A 23,226-nucleotide genomic window follows, 5' to 3' on the forward strand; every position below is an offset into this window, starting at 1 on the left:
CTATTACAGGCAGCATGAGGGCCCCCTCTATGTAGCAGGTGATGAATGATGAAAAATTTAGAGACAAAAAACTTAGTTACAACATACTGAACTATTTTTAGTCATGTTCAAAAAGTACACGGAAAGCTAGTATGTAGTGTGCTCTACTCTCTATGTGCATAATTATGCCACCCGTTAGGTGGTATTTCTACATTTTACAAATGAGGAAACTAATATCTGAAGAGGTTGAGTGCTTGCAAGTTTCAAAGGCAGGATTCTGGCCCAGGAACGTCTGATCCCCTGCCAAATATATGCTTTATGCCTCTGCCTTCAGGTACGTGGTGATTGTAAGCAAAGTGAAATTTTTAAAAACTTTTGAAAACATGGAAAATTCAGGTTAAGCACACTCAGCCTTGGATGTCTAGATATTTCAGGTGGCAGGTGTTTTTGTTTGTTTTGGTTTGGTATTTTGGGAGAGGGCAGCATTAACTTGTTCATTGCAATTATATATCCTTGTGTGTACATATATTCACGAGCCTCATTACTGGTCTAACATTTTCCTCTCTTTTCATTGATCTTAATTTCACCTCTCCTTCAAGGCACACCTAAGACCCCTTCTCCTTATTCTCCCTCAAAAGGCTTTCCTACACAGGGACCCCCAGCTCCAGCCCCTCCTCCCAGATCTTTGTTCTTACTGATTCTGCCTATGAATCTCAACTCTTCCCCCAGCAGTGGAATCTTTTTAAAAATATAATAAATATCATGCATGAGCCCAATCGGAAAAAAGAAGTGGAGTTCTGAGATGTCCGAGACCCTCCACTCAGCTCCCCCATCGTCTCCCAAAGAACCCTTAGGACACCTGAGGAACAGATTTTTGGAGGAAATAGATCTGTGCTACTTGTACTGTTGCCTCAATTTGTTTTCCTTCCCACACTTGTCTATCTTCCCAAGTAAATAAAAGCCCCTTGAAGATGGAGGATATTCATCATTATGGGTACCACCTAATTCAAACCCCAAAATGGGGCGCATGTACTCCTAGGCAAAAGAGGGCAGAATATTTGAAGTCCAACCACGAAAAACCTAAATTATGATCATTTTAGACTTTTGTGCGTCTTCCCATGATTCATAGCATAGTCCCTTCCAAGTAAAATATGTTTAATCAATTCCATACATGCTGATTAATTGACTGCTCTATGGAGTTAAGTGGATCATTTTAATTTTGTTGGCTGAAATATATTTATTTAAATTGTATAAATTGACTGTACTCTTTACAATAGGCTGTTGTCAGTGAAAAATGTTTTTAAAACTTAGAAATAGCAGGAATAAGAACAACCTACATGCAGACAGCAAAACAGCTGCCATCCAATTTACAGGTTGTGGTGCTTCTGCAGAAATAAATATGTAGCTAGACACAATGAATTATATACATTCAAATTCTGAGAGGGCCTTTTCATTTGAATATTCTCCTTCCTTAAGCATTTAAAAATTTCTTCCAATACCTTAATCATACATAATTAAATCCATTAAGATCAGTGATCATTGTAATGAAATCATTGCCAAATATTCAGATGGACATATGAAGTGGTGTCTTAGTTTTAAATGGAAGGTTCTGTCACATGGAAAATGGCAGCTTCTCCAAAGTTAGGTGGGGCCGCTAGAATGCTCATGCAGCCATTCATCTTTTTATTTATTCACCGAATGTTTATTGAGCAGCTTATGAATGCCAGGCACCTTGCTAAACACAGGTGGTTATGCTGTGACACAATATGTATTCCTAAAAAAACCTCATATTCTGTAAAAAAAAAAAAAAAAAGGCAGGACTTGGAGGTCAAATAAGGTTAGAAGAAACTACTCAAAACCTAGGCAATTTTGGAACCAAAGCATTAATTAGGACATGTTAAATTTCTAAAAGACAAAAACTAGAATAAATATTTATTAAACAAGTCGTTTTCAAAAGGTGATGTTACTTGGTAGAAGTGGGTGTGAGGTATAAGGAAGGTGGAGGTTGCTGAGTCATGGAGGCAGGGCCAAGGCCAAGACCAAGGCTACGGAGGGCACTGCTATAAGCACTCACAATACAGCATGAAGATGGAGTCAAGGGGAAGAGTGATGTGGATTAGTTTAGCTTTCACCCAAATAGACCTCGAGATCAGGATTTTGGTGCAGGTAGTTTATTGGGAGGTGATCTCATGAAGCACAATGAGGGAGGAGAGTAGTGAAACAGGGAAGGGAAGAAAGTTGCTTCCCTTTATTAAGTGGCATCAATGAGGAGCTACCACTGTGGGTAACTGGGACTCAACCCCAAGTGGGACCCTGGCAGGTTGCAGATCACTCCTGGGGCATAAATTCCTTGGTACTTCCTGCCTTATACACAAGCCAAACACTCCCTCCCCAAGAGCAGAGAATACCCTCGGTGAGGGAGAGCCAGAAAAGTGACTGACAGGTCCTGAAATCTTCTGCAAGCGACCTTAGTAGAAGTAGGTAGGCTGGAAGGATTCAGGCAGGAAAACTACAGGGTTTCTGAGGGGACAAATGGGGACTATACACACTGAGGTGAATGGGCTTTGGGTTCAGGACTGTGTTCTTTGGTGGCTTGCTAGAGCCACAGTGTCAGTTTATATCGGCTGCTGTTCGGTGAAACAAGAGTAAAGTGTTAGAATGAGTTGCCTGCAAACCAATGAGACTTCCACATTACGCAGACACCATATCCCTCTTTACGACTTTCATATGAGCTCATTTGCATCACAGAGACCATGTGTTATAGAAGAAGAGATGATACTGGGTTACCACCTTTGAATAAAATACTGAACGGTTTCAGCCGGCAAGAAACTTCCAGTCTAGTGAGAGCAACAGGAGTCCACAGTTCAATGAGGTGTGCGCTGTGGCACAAGATGTTACAAAGTGCTATGCGTCCCCCAAGGGAGTCCCCCGACCACTCCTGGGGGACCAGGGAGGAGATATTTAAGCTAAGTCATGATGGATGAGCAGAAGGGAGATGGGGAAGACAGAGAAAGAGAAGCCTATGTGAATTCATGAGTGAGGAGACAGGGTGAACTTCCAGTACCTGTGAAGCCTTACCCCCACTCCCAGGCAGGTCACTAGAGACCCCTGGACAACAGGGTTCAGCTTAAGCAAATGGGGAACACTACACTCAAGAAATTTAGGTCCTCAGAGAAAAATTTTAAGCCCTAAGGTTGGTGCTCAGACCTATCCCTGCATCGTACAGAAACTGCCTGGCTGCCTAGTGTTGGATAAATAATAAATACCAGTCCCTTCTGTCCCTGGGATCAGTGTCCTGCCTTGACCTTGCTTATCAGATCAGGTAGGAAAGCGAGGTCCTCCTTACCACATGTGGTCATTACATTTCCCATGGCATTTTCACAAGAGGCCGGGCTGCTCCCCTGGCTGTTGTCCAGGTAGGTAATTATCTTGCCTCCTGTTCTAACTCCCTTGTAGTTTCAGTTGTAGGAGAGAGCCTCCTTCACTCCCACATGATTGGCTGCCGGTGCTGAAAGGTTTCATTCTGGAAATCTGTTACCTTCTGCCCTAGAGCTTGGCTGGCATTCAGGGGTGGGAGAGGATGTTTGAGGACAAGTTGGCCAGGTCTATACTTACTAAGAGAAGTGGAGAATTGGGACTAATTTCTTGATAAAATGAGCACCAAATGTAATTTTTTTTACCATTTGACTCCATTGTTTTAAAATATGAAAACCTGAATTGTGCCGGGAAATGAACAAGTTCCCCATTCAAAATTACTGACATAAAACCTGTATTCTCTAGCCTTACCACAAGAGTGTGCTGTTTTGGCAAACTGACCAATAAATATGATGGTCAATTTTTTGAAGATGACATACCTGAGGAGTGGGTGTCTGAGTCGAGATGTATTGGAAAATCCATCAGTCTCTCTCTCTCTCATTATCTCTCTATATCTACCATCTACATCTATCTATCTATCTTTGCATCTATTATCTATCTCTATCATCTCTTTACATGTACCATCTACCTATATCTCTATATCTATCAATTATCTATCTACCTACCTATCTATCTTTCTGTCTATCCACCCATCCATCATGTCATCTGCCATCACTGCATGCATAGCCTTCTACCTCCTTCTATATGGACCCTTAGTAGATAGCCATCAGCATGCAACTCATGGTTGATAATGTTCCCAGCAGTTCAGTTAACAAATAGTTTCTGAGTACCCACAGTTGCACGGCCATATGACTCAGGAGATACGAAGATCTATAATGATAATACCTTCCCTCTGCCCTCTGTACGTTTCCTAGCAGTAATGCAACATAATAAGACCAGCTCCAAAAACAGACTTGGGTTTAAATTCCGGCACCATTACCTCTGAGACTCTAAGTTACATAATCTTTCTAATCTACAATTTCTTTATCTATAAGATAGGGATAATAATATTGGGACCTAGCTTACAGGGTAATACTAGATTATAATGATACTGAAATTAAATATCATAGTGTCTGGTGCATAATAGGCTCAATAAATATTTGCAATCATTACTACAATAAAAACCACCAGACATACATACAAAAGCAAGACTGAACTGCCTGGTCCGGCCCTTGTGTCTCCCCCCAGCAGCTCTGAGAAGAGCTGATGCTCTGTAGCCATGAGATGGTGGTTAAAAATATTGGTTTTGTGGTCAGACGAACCTGGGTTGGAATCCCAGCTTTGTTACTTATTAGCTCTATGACCCTAGACATGTTAATTAACTTCTTTGAGCCTTGGTTTCCTCATGATAAAATTGGATAGTTACAGGATAAAATGCAGTATCTATTTATAGTCACTATTTATAGGTTCTATACCTGCCACATAGAAAGCACCAAATAAACGGTAGTCCTTAGTGTATCAGAGATAAGCAAGACAAAGCATTTGATGATTTGACCATAGGAGTCACTCAAAATGCAGATGCTTTTTTTTAATCTTTATCAACCAAAAAATATCTCTTATTCAGTATTTACCAAAAGCCCAGTTGAAAGAAATACTGTCCCTGGAGGTCCCATGAAGGGTGGCAGTCCCTCTACATCAGCACACCATGCTGGGCCATCCTACTGTAAAAAGTAGGCTCTTACTGACTATACTTTGACATTATGCTACTCTCTTGCATTGGGGAACAAGGCAGTTATTTGCATGAAACTCACAATTGTGTTTAAGCAAGAACGTTGTGAAAATCAAGGGCACGCCTTCAAACAGTATTCCTATTTGATGACTCATAGGAGGAAAATCCCTTATGTTTCAGTTCCTTGAAAAGTTGGAAATTTTTGCATTACCTTTAGTGACTATTGAAATGTAGAATATGCCTAACTGATATTAACCTTGACTTTCTTACCAGCATCTCTATTTTCTTTTTATTGTGCTTTCCTCTTCAGTTTATCATGTTTTTGCATTACGCATATGCAAGCTGCCTCAAATGCTTTTGGGAACAAGGTTGGGAATAAATAAATAAATGAATGGAAGGAAATATTCTTGTAATGCTAACATTATGCTCTGTGGTGTTTAGATTATTGTCCAAATGGAGTCAATCTATGACCATAAAGAAGTCTAAATTTGTAATGTTTCCTCTCTGTACTGCTGGCTCTTACCAGAGTATTTTGACCTAAAGAATCTTCCATTACCTAAGGACAGTTGTTTAGTTGACTAAGACAGTGTTTTAAAATTATAAAATGAGAACAGTGGTATAAATCTAATAATGAAAATAAAAGTTACCAACTTATGATGCATCAGACATCATGCAGAAAACTTCACAAACGTCCTATAGTTAAATACTTTCCAGACATATTTGATCTCATAATAACTTTATGATACAGCCACTGACCCATTTTACACACGAGGACACTGAGGCTCAGAGAAGTTAGCTGCCCATGGTGACACAGCTAAGAAGTGGCAGGTTATTGGTTGAACCCAGAAGAACTCCAATATGGCACTCAGAACCACATTGTTGCTGATATAGTTTCAGCAAAATGACATCCTCTGTCATAATTCAGCAAAAGGACACTGTCTGTGACATGCTGTGAACTTGATTTTGGTTAGAAGTTTTGTTTTACTTAATTTATAACTTTTTATAAAATATAAAATTATAAAGGATTTGTACCTCATTTTATGGTTGTATATTTTACGTATCATCATAAAACTAATTTAAGCTAACCGTAAGGATATGAGACTTGTTTTTTCCCTCTGGAAGGGTTGGTATATTTTTCAGGTTTGGGAAATATTGATTCCCAATATGGAAGTTTTTATGTTTTATCTTAAATTTCTAAGATTTAAAATCACTGAGAGGAAAAAGAGAACCCACTGAAATGGCTGAGAAAGGTGGGATTTGGATTAGCTTTGAAAGAGACATAGAAGGCAGAACGAGAGTGACAGCTGACAGCAACACCCCCACGCAGGTGATTCTAGATTGATTCAGCTCACCTGCATGGCTAAAGGATGTCCTTCATCCCACACTATTCCAAGTGAAGCCCTTCCAAACCTGAGAGCATTTGCAAGAGGAGTTCTAGGTACACAAGAGGGAATGAAAAGAACACCCAGAAGCCGGACATAAACTGGGCTGTCAGAGCAAGGGTCTGCCATGAGAAGTTAAGGTAGGAGAGAGGAACCAGAATCAGAACCCAGCCAGAACAACACAGTGGATGGTTCTGAATGCAGAGTGAGTTTAGACACTAAACAATGGGGAGACATTGCTTATCACTGAGTAGGAGATGGGTATGAAATAGATGGTGTTTTAATACCAAGGCAGAGGATGACTAGAAGAAGGGAAAACTTGCTAGATTGAAAAGAGCATCGGTTGGGTTCACCAGGGTGGAGCTTAAGCAAGTGGAGTTAATAAGGCAGGAGGTGAATAACCCTCCTTCACTCCCCAGGTAGTGAGGATTCTGACTTTCCCATCAAGAAGTAACTTATGGGCACTGGTGAATACAGACTAATTATGGCTAGAGCCTCAGATTTTCTGATGCTTTCCCACATTTTGGTCAGATCTATAAATATAACGGAGAGATCTTAAGATTGCCCGCTTGTCCTGCTGGCAAAGTTTGTGCCTACAGTATCCCACTGGGACCAAAAACCACATTGAGATGCCCCAAGTACATTTTCAACAATGCTGGGCAATAGCTCGTCCAGAAAGGCTCTGCCCAGGGTAGCTACTGCAATCAACTTTCTCACTTTGGGTTTCTACTGTAAAGAACTTGTCTGAAGGTCTCATGCAGAGAATTCAATTTATGACATCCAAATGGGTGAAACGTGACGTGTACCTCACTCACTCCTGGGGCTGGCATCAGTCACCATGTTTACCTCCACTTTTTTCTGGTTTCTGGGGGCAAATGAATTAAAATTCATATGTTACAATTAAAAACCATTAATAGGAAACATCTGAGAAAACAAGCAATTAGTTAATGTATTATTTAAAGCATTATTACACTTCAGCTATCTAGGATACTCATTCTGAGAAAGACTTTTTTTTACCCATTATTAAAAGCTTAAGTGTCTACCAATAACTGAAAATATGTTTGGATTTGCTTGAATTTTACTCTAGGGAACAATACCCTGTACAATATTTCCTGACCTAATACCTTGAATGTATTAACTTTCGAACACAAACAAACAAACAAAAAACTAGTCTGTAAATTTCACTACGGATTCTTTGCTGTATATCAATCCATCCATAATTTCTAAGCATCTGTTCTGTTGAGGGCATTATGCTTGAAGCTGTAGGTTAGTTGAAATGTACTTATTACCTTCCAGGAGATTCAACTCTTCTCCTCTGTGGTACATAACTAGCCATCAATGATGACAGTACTAGTAGTAATTATTCGTCAATAGATATTTATAAAAAATTTAAGACCTTTCACTTACATAATTTAATCTTTTAATCTTCCATTTAATATTTAAGCGGATTCTTTGAAATAGGAGGTAGGTGGAAGCATCACTAGCGCATTATATGAGGGCAAAAGTTTATCGCAGACAGATTCAATAACTTAGTCACAAAGTTAACAATGGAACTAGAACTGACATGAATTTCCTGACACAGAATGAAGTACTCTGTCTACCTACTAACTGATTTTTTTGATATATTACACTACCATTCCCCTATGCTGTAGGAGAAGCACTCTTCAATGGTGAGGGGATTTAGATATAAGGAACTTCCAAACCAGAAGAGATAATTTTCTAAATTCTGCAAGTTTTCTGGCTTTGTATACTGAATTTAGACGGATGCATTGAGGTAACTGTGGATGCCACTGTCACACTCCAAACATGAGAAATTATAGATAGAATTTGAAAACACTTAGAAATGTAACTAAGTATAAAAGCAAGACATGAAAATGTCAAAATGCAGAAATGAGGACGACACTCAACACAAAAGCTACAAGAAGTTGATGATAGGGCGGTCACACGGCTGTCAGGACCTGCTAGGTACCACGGGGCAGGGAAGGCCTGACTGGGAAGGGGTCCAGAACGTAAGCAGCTGGTACTGGACAACTGGCTACTGTGCTGAACAACTCAGATCCGTAGCCCAAGAAGTGACTGGTGGCATACAACTCATCCTGGGCTGTGAACTGTAAAACATTTGCCTAAGAAAGAAACTGGAATCCCATGCTAGGTGCCATGAGCTTTATGCTCACATGGGCCAAACTTGTATTACCCGGGAAGCACAGGGGCTTAGGCTTAAAATTGTTTGTGGATGTTTCCTCTCAGAAACCAAACTGCAAATGTTACACTGCTAAACTTTTAAGGGAATCACTAAAAGAATAAAGAACATATACATTTCCCAAGCAGCAGAGGTGAAAAATGGGGGAGAAAAATCCCCTCCAAAACCTTGACCAATTAAAAAAGAAAAACCAGGAAGGAGACAAAAAGATAGGAAAAAAAGGGAATTTTAAAACTGTATATAATTATACAGTGTAAATATGTCCAAATATATGTTATACCTGTAAATGATCTAAACTCAGTGATTAAGCATATTGCAAGATTAGTTAAAAAAATAAGAATTGAGTACTTATAACTGAACTAAAATGTTGAAAATAAAAGAATAAAAGATAAATATAAACACAAATATATTATCTATTTATCTATCTATCTATCCATCTGTCAAAAATACTAACCAAATAAAAGCTGGATAGCTTTGTAAAAGTAGAATAGATTTTAAAACCAAAAGCACTATTAGAGATAAAGTCATGGTCTACATAATGATAAAAATCTAATTCACCAGAAAGCTATATAACAATTCTAAATTGGAATATCAAAAATACCGAAGAGCAAAAATTGACATAATTACATGGAAAATAGAATTATCCACAATCTCAGTAGGATGTTTCAATATATAACTTACTATAATGACAAATCTAGAAACTAGTAAGAATATAGAATATTTGAACAACACAATCATCATGCTTGACAGAATGGGTGGAAATAGAACCTTATACTCAACAATTTGAGAAAACACAAAATTCTTTTCAAACGTTTGTAGATTTTCTGTGAAAACTGACCAACAATCACGTTTCACAAAGCATGTCCCAATAAATACCAAAGAAATGATATCCTACAGATCACAATTCTGAACAAGGTGCAAATAACTTAAAAATCAGTAAGAAAAAGAAAACTAAACAATCTCAAATATTTGGGAAATTAAAACTCTACTTCTAAATAACTCACAGGTCAAGAAATAAATCATAGGAGACAATTAAAAATATTTAGAATCAAATACTAATGAAATGATATATACAAGTTTGTGAGCTGTAGCTACAATGGTATATATACAAGAATATCATACCTCAAATTCTCCTATTAGATAAAAGAAAAAAAAAAGAAAACCAATGAGTCAGGCACTTAGTCAAAAAATCAGAAAATAGATTGAAATAAAATTATGTATAAAGTGACTTCTATTTTTGTCTATGATGGAAAAATTATATAACACTAACCCTACTACCAACAATAACTATTCAAGAATAATTACACTGGGTAAAAATGAAGAAGAACTGTTTGAAGTCATCAGAGATCAATCAAGGTAGATAGTATATGAGAGTTCAAGATCTTAAAGAGAAGATAAGCTCACTGAGGACAACGTCACATTAGCCTCTATTCGTTCCCCTAAGGGGATTTGCTGATTTGTGGAACAAGGAAAAGAAGTAGAAAGCAGCAGCTTGAGGTTTGTGATGGTCTCACGGACCTGGAGAGTTTGGATGACCCAGGTGGCCAGGACTTGAGAAGTCCAGGTTTCAAAGAAGTGCGAAGTGCAAAGAAGTCAACCTAAAATTCTACAGGTACTTACTTTTCTTTAGAGCTGTTTTTCAGCTCCCAAGCTGCATGTGCATGGGGCAAGGTGCCAAGAATCCAGATGGAAAGCAGCTTCTATGAGGCTGAAGAGCTCGAGTAGAGGCTCTGGTTGAAGAGAAAGAGGTTGGAGCTGGGACCTACAGAAGTGGAGAGGTCCTGGTAAACATGCCCGGCCTTCCATTGAGACACCTGAACGGTATGCTCTAGGAGTCAGATCTGGGCCCTAGAAACAAAAGCAAATTGGAAGTAGAGTCCCTTCTCTCCAACAAAGCCTGCAGCCCAGCCTCAACTCATCAACGTGATCCGTCTGTACTCTGTCCGCCTGCCAGAAAAATAATAAATTTTCTATGTAGAAAGATAACATTATCCAGAGCCTTTACATTTTTTTTACTGTTATATACAATGTACAGCATTCAATAAAAATTACCACAGAAAGCTAGAGAGGATCAAATGACTAAAAACAAAGTTAATAATATAACAATATAAATAGTCCCACAAGTTACCACAGTATTATTGTAAGATCAAGAAAATCAAGGGAAAAATGGAGCATTTCATTAGAGAATGCATCAAAGAATCTGTAAAAAAAAAAAGGAATTAAATAAAAGTTTTAGACATAAAAGGATAATAACTACTGAAAAGAATGTAATAGATTGGTTTAGTAGTGGATAAGATATAGTAGAAGAAAGGATTAGTGAATTTTAAGATAAGTCAGTAAAACAAAACTCATATAAGTTTCATATACGAACATCAACTGTATTTGTATATCTGTACTACCTAGAGAATATAGTTAGTCTATGTAATTGATGGTAAAACAAAGTATCTAGCAGTAAGTCTAACAAAAGAGGTACAAGACCTTTACGGACAGATTTATAAAGATCTAAATAATTGGAGAGAGCTTCCATATTTATGGATTACAACAGGGCTTCCCAAACCTTTCTGTGCATGTGATCTTGTTCAAATGCAGATTCTGATTCAGCAGATCTGGAGTGAGGCTTGAGATTCCGTATTTCTAACAAGTTCCTAGGTCATACCCATACCGCTGGTCTACAAACCACAATTTAGCTATCAAGAATTTATATGACTCAATATCATAATTTACACTAATGTACATAATTAAATAGTATGATTAGTATAGAATGCACAATTCACACTAATATTTCAATGTGATTCCAATAAAAATGGACAGTTCTTTGGTAGAACTTGGTAAGCTGGCCCTAAAATTTATATGGAAAAGCAATGTGCCACAAATAGCTAAGGTAACTTTGAAGATGAAGGTTAAACAGGGTTTACTCTATCAAATATCAAATGTTTTTATAAAGCTATAATAAAATGGTGTGGAATTGGCACAGAGAAGACAGGTAAACCAAAGGAAGAGAATAAAAGGCAAGAAGCAGATCTATACATGAATGCAAAGTTGATCTTTGATAGAGGTAGAACTGCAGAGTGATTAGAAAAAAGAAAATTTAATCAAAGTTACTGGCACAATTAATTATTCATGTACAAAAATAAAGTTGAATCTTATCTTACACCATACTTGAAATAAATTCCAGACAGGTTTAAATGCTAAATTTAGATAGCAAAACTTTAAGATTAAATAAAGAGTAGGAAAATATTTTTATGACTCAAAGTGTAGAAAGACTTTTCAACCAGGCAAATAAGCACAAATGTTAAACTAATAGATCGAGAGCTTTGATGAAAACTTCTGTAAACTAAAAGTCACCATTAAAAAACTGAAAGAGAAGTGAGAGTGGGAGGAGGCATTGTCAATGCATATCGCTGGGAACCTGCACCCTGCTAATTCTAAAGCATCCCAAAATCAAGAAGAAAAAGAATTCGAAAGAATTGCAATAAGTGGGAGAAACTCAAAGGGCAAATGTACAAGTGTGAAAAGATGGTCCTTCTTACTGGGGACTAGAGAAATAAAAACACAACTGAAAATCACAAAGGGTTATGATTTTAAACCCACGAGAGTGGGAAACATTAACATGCTGATAATTCTAGGACTCGGTGAAGATGAAGAGCCAGATGAAATAACATTTATAAGTAGTGGAAGGGTAAATTATGTGTAGGCTTAGCAGTTTGACAAAATCTATTAAGTGGACAATACAGATTCCCTATTATCCAACAATTCTTTTCCTAGGGATTTTCTCTGGAAAAATTCTTGTAGGTGTGTGTACAAGTTGGCATGTACAGGAAAGTTGACAGCAGCATTTTTGGTAATTGCAAAATTAGGAAAAACCTAAATATATATAAACAGTAGAATGAATAATTAAATTATAGTACATCCATGCCATGGAATATAATACAAAACTGAAAATAAATAAACTGGAGATTTATGTATTCTTAAAATGACAAAATAAAAATTTTAATTGAAAATGAAAGTAGCAAAATGATACTGTGTCATACCATTTTTTAAATTAATTAATTAATTCATTTATTTATTTTATTGGCTGTGTTGGGTCTTTTTTGCTGTGTGCGGGCTTTATTTTAGTTGTGGTGAGTGGGGGTTACTCTTCGTTGTGGTGCGCGGGCTCCTCATTGCTGTGGCTTCTCTTGTTGTGGAGCACAGGCTCTAGGTGCATGGGCTTCAGTAGTTGCAGCACATGGGCTCAATAGTTGCAGCACATGGGCTCAATAGTTGTGGCTGATGGGCTCTAGAGCACAGGCTCAATAGTTGTGGTGCACAGGCTTAGTTGCTCCACGGCATGTGGGATCTTCCTGGAGCAGGGATCAAACCCGTGTCCCCTGCATTGGCAGGCGGATTCTTAACCACTGAGCCACCTAGGAAGCCCAGATACCATTTTATAAAGTTAAAAAATATATAAAGCAATCCTACATATTATTAGGAAGAATATATGGATGTGTAAGGGACCAAACCCCACCAAATTCAGCATAGTGTTTATCACTGGAGGTAGGAAAAAGGGATGAAATTGCAACTGAAAGGAGAAACACGGGAGCCTCAAAACCATTTGTAGTATTTTATTTATTAAGCTGAATAAAGGTTATACAGGTACCCATTATACTATTCTTTATACGTTTTTATATGCCTGAAATACTTTATTATAAAACAATTTTTAAGTGTTCCAGTCTTGATAAATCTGGAGGGCACTGTTAGAAGCAAATGCTTAACTGCTGGATGAGATAATCTAGGGTGCTACTGAGAAACTACTGTGGAAGACAGCTGTTGAGAAGAATCTAACAGTAAAAAGATATAAAGCACACCAGGAAACCCACTCTCATAGGAGAGAGGCAACAGACACAACAAATGAGAGAATTTTCAGTTGAGATACTAAAGAAAATAGAGACGTTTCCAAAGCACTTCAAAATAATTACGTTAAAAAATGATCAAAGAGATAAATCAATCAACTGAACTCATCATGTTCGAAGAAGATACCAGGAAAACAGAGTAAGCAGACTTGAAAATAAGCATATATTCTAGAAATGAAGAACACCGCTATCATAGTTGTAAAATTCAACAGAACATGTCAAAGTAGACCAAAGCAAAAATTAATAAATTGGAAGATGAATTTAAGAATGCAACTTAGAGACCTCAAAAGATGTATGATAAGAAATAGGCAATGAGAGAGGTGAAGAATAGAAAAGGAAATTCCATTATGTGTCTAAGAGAGTCCCAGAGGGGAGGGGAAAGAAAGGAGTAGTAACGTGTGAATATGTTGGTAGAGAATTCTGTAGTAAGACATGAGTTTTCAGATTGAAAAGTCACACACAAAATCCCAGATGGAAGGAAACTGAGGTGCTGTGGGGCAGGAGAAACAGAGAGAGAGAGAGACAGAGAGAGAGAGAGAGACAGAGAGAGACTGTAGTACATCAAATATAAAGAACACAATTTAAAAACCATCAGAAGAGATAAGACAGGTAAACTATGAGGAAAAACAATGAAATTGGCATTGAACTTCTTATCAGTCAAAAGGTAATCTGGAAGAAAAAAGAATAATGCCTTCAAAGTGCCAAGGGAAAAATATAACAGCCAATCCAGAATCTTACACTTAACTAAATTATCACTCAAGAATGAGGATGAAACAAAGATATTTTAAGAAATACAAAGAGAGCTTCTCACTTACTGAAAGAACTTTCTGCTGAGGGAAATAGAATCTAGAAGGGAGAAACAGAACCTAGGTGGTGGTGATGACAAAAGTATTAGCGAGCATGTTCATAAACAAACATGACAGTGGGCAGTGAAAAAAATTACAACTAATAGGAGTTTCAAAACAAGGTCTTATAAGCATGAATTGTTTTCTTAAGGGGGGGATAGTTCAAAAATAATTACAATATTCTATTTTCCTTGTTGTTTGCGTGAATAAACGTGATTCATTTTAGAGTTGGTTAGAAAAACATGAAGGCAGGTATGGGTCTTAAAAAATTTAAAGGCAATCACATAAAGAATAAAAATTATACCTTGCAAACTAGAAAACTGCTAAAAGGTAATTGAGAAACTCACAGTTCAACAGAAGGCAGGGAATTAAGAAAGAAGGAAGGGGAGGAGAGAGAGGAAAGGGGGGTTAAGAAGATGAAGAGAATCAGTAGCAACAACTGAAAAACCTAGGTAAAGTGAAAACCCAGATACGACAGTAGGAATTAATCCAAATGTGTTAATGATAACAACATACTATTTGTGAGGGCCTGTTTTTTTTTTATCAATTAGACTAGGCTACAGTCCCCAGTCACTCAAACACTAATCTAGAGGATGCTGTGAAGGTATTTTGTAGATGTGATTAAAGTCCATAATCAGTTGACTTTAAGTAAAGGAGATTATCCTAGGTGAGGGTCTAATTCAATCAGTTGAAAGGTCTTAAAAGCAGAGCTAAGGCTTCCCAGGAGAAGAAGAAATTCAGTCTGTGGATAGCAGCTTCAGCCCACACCCAAAAGTTCCAGCCTGCTCTTTCCGACAGCCTGCTCTACAATTTCAGATTTGCCTAACCAGACCCCATAATTATTTGATCTAATTCCTTGCAACAAAAGTCCTAATATATATCTCCTACTGGTTCTGTTTCTCCACTTAAATGCTGACTGATACATTATGTAAATGAATTAAACACATCATCCCATGCACGGATTCTCAAACTGCATTGAGAACAAATAAAAATGCTCTTTATGAGAAACATACCTAAAACATAATGAAGGTTGAAAGTGAAGGGATCAAAAGAAAGCATACAGCAGGCAAATGTGCATTAAAAGAAAGCAGTGACAGGGATAAAGAGGAGTATTGTGATGACAAGAGCACCTCTGATGAGCAGTGACATCAGGACCAACAGGAGCATCTCCCATGAAGTTGCCTACGCTTCCAATGAGGTCCCAGCCCTACAGGTCCCTAGTAAACTTAGTGATTCGTTTTAACTTCTCAGAAGAGCCCAGATAACTTCCTAATTTAAACCTGGACAGATTTTTAACTTTTAATTTTGAAATAATTACAGATTCACAGCAAGTTGCAAAGACTGTATAGAGAGGTACAGTGTACCCATCACCCAGTTTCTCCCACTGGTCACACGTTATGTAACTATAGTACAATACTGAAACCAGGAAATTGATATTCCTGCAATGTGTGTGTATAGCTCTGTCATTTTAATCGCATGTGTAGATTCTTGTACTTATCACCCCAATCAAGATACAGAACATCACCACAAAGATCTCCGTTGTGCTACCTCTTCTAGTCACACCCACCCTCTTCCCCTCACCATCTCAACCTCTGATAACCACTAGTCTGTTCTCCATCTGAATAATTTTGTCATCTTGGCATTTTTCCAAAGCAGAGATACAAATGGCCAACAGGCACATGAAAAGATGCTCAACATCACTAATCACCAGAGAAATACAAATAAAAAACAATGAGATAGCACCTCACACCTGTCAGAATGGCTATCATCAAAAAATCTACAAGTAACAAATGTTGGGGAGGATGTGGAGAAAAGGGAATCTTTGTACACTGTTAGTGGGAATGTAAATCAGCATAGCCACTATGGAAAACAGTATGGAGGAGCCTCAAAAAACTAAAAATAGAACTACCATATCATCCAGGAATTCCACTCCTGGGTATGTATCCAAAGAAAATGAAAACACTAATTTGAAAAGATACATGCACCCCAATGTTCATAGCAGCATTATTTGCAATAGCCAAGATACATATGGAAGCAATCTAAGTATCCATCAACAGATGAATGGATAAAGAGGATGTTGTGTATATGTGTACACACACACACAGACACAGACACACACACACACACACAACAGAATATGAGCCATAAAAAAAGAATGAAATTCTGCCCTTTGCAACAACATAGATGGACCTAGAGGAATACCATGATGATACAAGCTTAGTGAAATAAGTCAGAGAAAGACAAACACTGTATGCTATCACTTATATGTGAGATCAAAAAAAATAAAACCAATAAATGAATATAAGAAAAAAAGAAACAACTCACAGATATAGAGAACAAATTAGTTGTTACCAGTGTGAAGAGGGAAAGGGGGAAGGGCAAGATGGGGATAGAGGATTAAGAGGTACAAACTGCTGGTATAAAATAAATAAGCTACAAGCGTATATTGTACAGCACAGGGAATATAGCCAATATTTTTAAATAACTTTAAATGAAGTATAATCTATACAAATATTAAATCATTAAAAAATAATAATTTTGTCATTTTGAGAATGTTGTATAACTGGAATCACACAGAATGCTATCTTTTGAGATTTGGCTTTTTCACTTAGCATAAGGCCCTCAAGATCCATCCAACTTGCTGCATGTATTATTAGTTCATTCCTTTTTATTGCTGAGTAATATTCCATAAACCTGTGCATGTTTTTAAGTTCTAAAAAAACTAGGAATTTTGCTAAATAAAATGATTAATGTTTAAAGCATTAAAAAAGGTAGCAGCTCCTAGGATTACAGGATTTTAAAGTTTTGTCTTAAAAATAGGTTGCTAATTTCACTGTATTGGGTCTTGCACACTCTCTCAATTTTGGGGAAAAGAGATCACTTATGTTTTTGCCAAATCATTAATTGAATGGGCATAATTATCCATTTACGACAGGAATATTTATTAATGCCAGCTATGTCTCACTGTGCTAGATGCTGGCAGGCATGGAGAGAGGAGTGAGATATTGATCTGGTGCTTAACACAGAGCCCAGCACATAGCAGGCCCTCAAGTGCTATTAGCTGAATGAATAAATCCTGCTTCTAAAAGGAATTTACAATTTGGTGGCAGAGATAATGTGTGGATACAAATAAATGTGACTTAGAAAATGGCATATTTATCATAAAGAAGGTAGTGCAGTGGGACACTTCATAGGAGAAAGACTATACTTTAAGGACGAGCGAAGCCTTCAAGAGATTGGTGATGTGTGTTTGGCACTGAAAAATGACAGGAATGGGGATAAAAATAAATCAGGGGGAAATAATAACAGTAGTTGACAATTATTTCTATCGTCCTTTGTGCCGGGCACTCTGCTAAGCATTTTACATCCTTAAATCAAGTCATCCTCACAGCATTTGTGTTATTATCCCCCATCATAAACAAGAGGCACGGAGAGGTTGTGTGCCTTGCCCGGTGTAACAGCTTGTAACGGGCTGAACTTGAAAAGCGTGGCAGTGAAGCTCCTGAACGCTTCCACTAAGAGAGTAAAGGGTGGAGCAGAAAGAAGTATGGGAGTAGAAAACAGTGAAATATGACTGGAGTCTGGAGTGTGTAATTGGGAGCAGGGAGAGAAGCACAGAAATATAGGTGAGAACCAGGCCCTGGGGAGCTCTGAATGCCATGCTTAATAATTTGGACACATCTTAGAATGCTCTTGAAGATTTTGAGCACATGAATGACTTAAGCTGTTTTGTTCGCTTATTTAGTTTTTAGCTTTGTTCAAAACTCTAGCATTAAGAAAGAGCACATAGATATCAGATGTGGGAAAATCAGTAAAATCAGTCCAGGTAGGAGCTTAGAGAGCACCTGTGAGAATGAAGGTGATGGGCAGTTGAGAGATGCTGTGAGGATGGACAGCTTAGGACCTGGTGACTGGCTAGAATGAACACAGGAGGGTGGAGAACAGGGATGGGAGCATCCAAGGTATCTTAGGGGCTTGTCACCTACACACCTGGGCAGATATAGTGACTTCAGTAGGAACTGGAAGATGAGGAATAAGTTTCAAGTGAGAAGAGGTGTCAGTTTCAGATATTTTATGTGACAGATTCCAGGGGCACCTCCAGGTTTCCGGTAAAGGACTGAAACCCTGGAAAGAGTCTGGAGGGTTCGCATATTAGCTATAAAAGTGGATGACCTAACTTTGGGCAAGATTTTTCAAATACCCAGTTTTAAAAGAATTTCTACTCAGGAAACAGATCTCATATTAAATGAACCAAGCACATTTTAGATTATGAAGCTCAAACAGCACTGAACCAAGATTTTCCAAAGTGCTTTTTTTTAAGTGAATTTACATTTAGATTGTACATACAAATTGTATAGAAATGTTTCAACTCAAGGCTTAAAGGAATGGCTGTAAGAATTTACACTGGGGTGTAGGGAAAAAAAACACAACTGTAATTCATTCTAAACTTGTCATGATTTCGATTTACAAACAGGAGACTGAACTATTCTTATTAGTAGCTGTTGACCTTCTAAGCCACCAGCTGATGCTTTCTTGAGCAAAGAGTTTTGAAAATTTCAGTATTTTACATTTCACTTCCTTATCAAGTATTACTTAGCTAAAATTTGAGATTTGGAGAGAAAGAATGATTAAAATTGCAGAAAAAGTCATAATTAAAAATTTTTTTTATTTTTGCAAAATCAAACTTACTAAATGTTTATTGAAAAAAGTCATAATTTTAAAAAGGAATAATAGTAATAACAGTGGCAATTTCTGAAATTAATAACCTTTTGGGTCTACTTTGAAGCCTTTTAAACATTGGAGGTGTATCTCAAGTTTTGGCAGTTCTTGGGACAGGCTGCTTGGATCAAAGTCTACTTTTTATTTTCTTGTTTTCAAAATCAGTTCCTTTTTGAAACGTATGTGTTAGTTGAGGTGTTAGAAGTAGAAAAAAATAAAATGACTCCCTCCCCTATCAGTTATTCCCTAAGCAGTCAGTAATGTTTCACCTCTTTGCTTAGAATCTGCCTCTAAGTACAACCTAGAAGAGGGACTCAATTCCAGATCTGTAGATTGGCTTCAAGCAAGCCCCTGAACTTGGAGTAAGGTGCATGCCTTTTCCTAGAAGTTGGTTTTACAGAGCTTCATCGTGACCTCTAAGTGGTTTGTGAAGATTCCAGAAGCTAAGACCATCTCCCAGGATCCTTCTCAGTTCAGGAACTGTAAGACCAAGTATGCTCTCTCTTGCCCAATACTGCAGCATGGCGGGCTGTACTGGAAAAAGCTCCAGGCTGGGATTGAAGAGATTTTTATTGTAGTGCCTGCTCCACTCTGAACTTCCGTGAATTTCACACAAATCATTTATGCTCTTTAGGCCTCAGTTTGTCACTCAAATGGAACAGAATGTCTATCCAACCTGCAGAGATTCGACCAGCTCTCTGGAGAATAAAATAGTGTGAGGAATGTGCTTTGAATAATGCAAAACATGGTAACAAGGTCAGGTACGCCCCCGTGTCCTTGTGCTGAACTATTGGCTCCTTCATTTTCCAGCTTCTCTGCTCCTTTCCTTTTGTAGAGGCCATTGGTTCCCTCAAGTCTGCATTCTCTGCTCTTTTCTTCATGTTTTTCAGGTGCTGCTTCCTGCAGCAGAGACAGAGAAGAGAAAAGGATGCCGAGTAGGCCAGGGGTCACTTTAAGAACTTGCTCCTAAGAGGGAAATATTAATGCTTTGCTTTTGTAGAGTGCTTTACAATTTTTCAAAGCATTTCAAGTTAACTGCCACACTTTTTCAAGACCACAGGCCCAGGGGAAATTTTCACCATGTCCATTTTATTTGATCTGGAAACTGAGGCACAGAGAGGTCAGGAGTCCGAGGTCACGTGAGTTGTCTAGAGTGGTGGTAGGCTGGAATGGGGTCTTCCAACACTGGGTTCCAGGATTTTGCCAGAATCCTCCTGGGTCTCATCTCAGGAGGGGAGACGGAATCAATCATGATAGTATTATTTAGTTATATAGTGAGAAGGTCCTCACCAGCAAAGGAAGGAAACGTCCCTTTTCCTTGTACAATGATCCGAGAAAAACTGCCCATCTTCCATCGTGCCTGTTTTCAGATGAGGTCTGACCTTGCAGCTAAGACTTTCTCTTGCTGCTGACTGTGCTCACGCTCCTTCAACTTGATTCATTTGGACCCCAGTGGGCCCTGTTTGGGGAAAGGCCCATCTGGGAGCGCTCAGTACATTCCCCTGTCAAGCAAAGGAAAAGAGCTGCACTTGCAGAACAAGGGAACTTCCAAGAGGGTTCTGGCCAGAAGTCAGCGTGCAGTTTTTGAGAGCAGCACTTGATCCAGACACTGGCACACATGCCTGTTCCTTCTTATTTCACAAATGCTGCTGCCTGTCTTTTTACTCTTGCCCATTATTGCGATGAGTCCTCCAAACCAGCATGCTACTCAAATTTCCAACCAATCGTGCAACATGCAGGCACCTCACATACAATTATTGAGCACCTGCCCTGTGCCAAGTGCCCTGGGGAATGAGAAAATGGAAGTTGACGGGCCTATCCCAAAGCCTGCCAGCCTGTGGGAGAAAATACTGATCGTGTGGTGCACGGAGCTTCTGGAGGACGCTGTGCTCTGTAGAGAGGAGAGACTGAGTCGCCAGCCTTAATATATCAGCTGCCATAAGAAGATGATGAAATGCCACTACCTGCCTATTAGAATGGCCAAAATCCAGGACACTGACAACACCAAATGCTGACAAGGATGTGGAGCAAGAGGAACTCTCATTCACTGCTGGTGGGAATGCAGAAGGCTACAGCCACTTTGCAGGACAGTTTGACCGTTTCTTACAAAACCAAACATACTCTTACCATACATTCTAGCAAGTGTGGTCTTTGGTATTTACCCAAAGGAGTTGAAAACTTACGTTCACACAAAAACCAGCACACGGATGGCTGTTTATAGCAGCTTTATTTATAATCATGAAGACTTGAAGGCAAGCAAGATGTCCTTCAGCTGGTGAATAGATAAATAAACTGGTATATCTAGACAGTGGAACAGTATTCCAAGCTAAAAAGAAATGAGCTAACAAGTCACAAAAAGACATGGAGGAAACTTAAATGCATATTACTAAGTGAAAGAAGCCTATCTGAAAAGGCTACATACTGTGTGATTTCAACTATATGACATTCTGGAAAAGGCAAAACTATGGAGATGTTAAAAAAGATCTGTGGTTGTCAAGGGTAAGTGGGAAGAAGGGAAGAATAGGCAGACCACAGAGGCTTTTTAGGGCAGTGAAACTGCTTTGTATGATGCCATAATAGACACATGTCATTATACATTTGTCAAAACCTATAGAATGTACAACACCGAGAGTGTAAACTATGGACTTTGGGTGATGATGATGTATTAATATAGGTTCATCAATTGCAGCAAACATACCACTCTGGTGGGGGATATTGAACATGGGAGAGGCTACGTATGTGTGGGGGCAGGGGGCATATGGGAAATCTCTGTACCTTCCTCTGAATTTGGTGTAAACCTAAAATTGCTCTAAAAAATAAAGCCTATTTTTAAAAATTATCTCTGTGAGAGCTAGGGTCTTGTCTACCCTGCTCACTGCTGAATTCTCACCTCCTAGCCTCAAATGATGCTCAGCGACTAATTCTTGATTGAGTGACTGAAGGAAGGAGAAGATTTAACAGAGAACATGAGATTTGAGTAAGTGTAGTGTTTCCCTAAGCAGGGAAGTATAAGCATAGTGTGAATATTAGAGGCAAAAAGGATAATTCAGTAGCCTGGAAACAATGAACTGTGTGGGGAACATCATAGGGGTCCCCGTGGCTGTAGCACAGGTTTTTCAGGAGAAAAGTATTGTAAAAAGACCCCAGCACTGGTGTCAGATATGAAGTCATTACAATGACCCCATTCTACAGAGGAGGAATCTGTGGCTCAAAGAAGTTAGGTGATTCATCAAAGTTTGTACACTGATAACATCTATGCCCCTTCTGTGTGTGGCTATTATTTGATGCATTTTTGTGGATTATCTCATTTAATTCATATTTATGAGAGAGCTACTATCACTCTTCTAATTTCTATAGATTAAAATAACAAAGCTTAGAGAGGTTAAATAATGTGCCTGGGGCTTCCTGATCAAGATGGAAGATTGAGCACACATGACGGCCTTCCCTTCCTGTTTTAAATCCCTAGAAATGAAAGAAAAAACTCCCCTCCACCCCCACCCCACGTCCCCCTAAAAAAAAAAAAAAAAAAAAAATCAGAGCAACACTGAAACCTAATGATGGCCTGGAAGAAATGATGAGAAACATCTCAAAGGAAGCAGCAGGATTTAGGCTGACGACTCTTTTGTGGAGTTCTCTGATGAAAGTCCGGACTAACGCTAAGGGTGCTCACCCCTGGGAGGGTTGGGTGCCCTGAGCGGGGTCCCAGGGACAACGACAGGCTGGCTGGAGGGAGCAGGCAGGCTGCGGACCTCCTGCCCACCCTTCCTCTCTCGTGGCGGCGGCCGCAGCAGCTGGCGGTGGGCGGCAGGAGCTGCCCCCAGGCTGCCGCAGGGCCCGTGGGGAACTGGATCTGAGACGCAAGGGACAGGGCCCGCCATGGTGGGCAGAGGATACCTCTCCTGATGAGCTTCCCGGGTTCCATGCCCAGTGGTGTGCGCCCCCCGCCACGCTTCCACTGAAAAATTCCCGAATTTGAGCCTCAGCAGCACGTCTCACTCTCCCCTGGCCCACAAAGTCACTGCACGCAGATGGAACCCACAGTCTAACAGGGGACATAAGGAAGAGGATGGGCCCCAACTTAAGAACTGCCAATGCGGGAGGAAGTCATGTGCCTTCTGGCACCTCT

This window comes from Hippopotamus amphibius, chromosome 2 (genome assembly GCF_030028045.1).
Source record: "Hippopotamus amphibius kiboko isolate mHipAmp2 chromosome 2, mHipAmp2.hap2, whole genome shotgun sequence".
NCBI lineage: Eukaryota > Metazoa > Chordata > Mammalia > Artiodactyla > Hippopotamidae > Hippopotamus > Hippopotamus amphibius.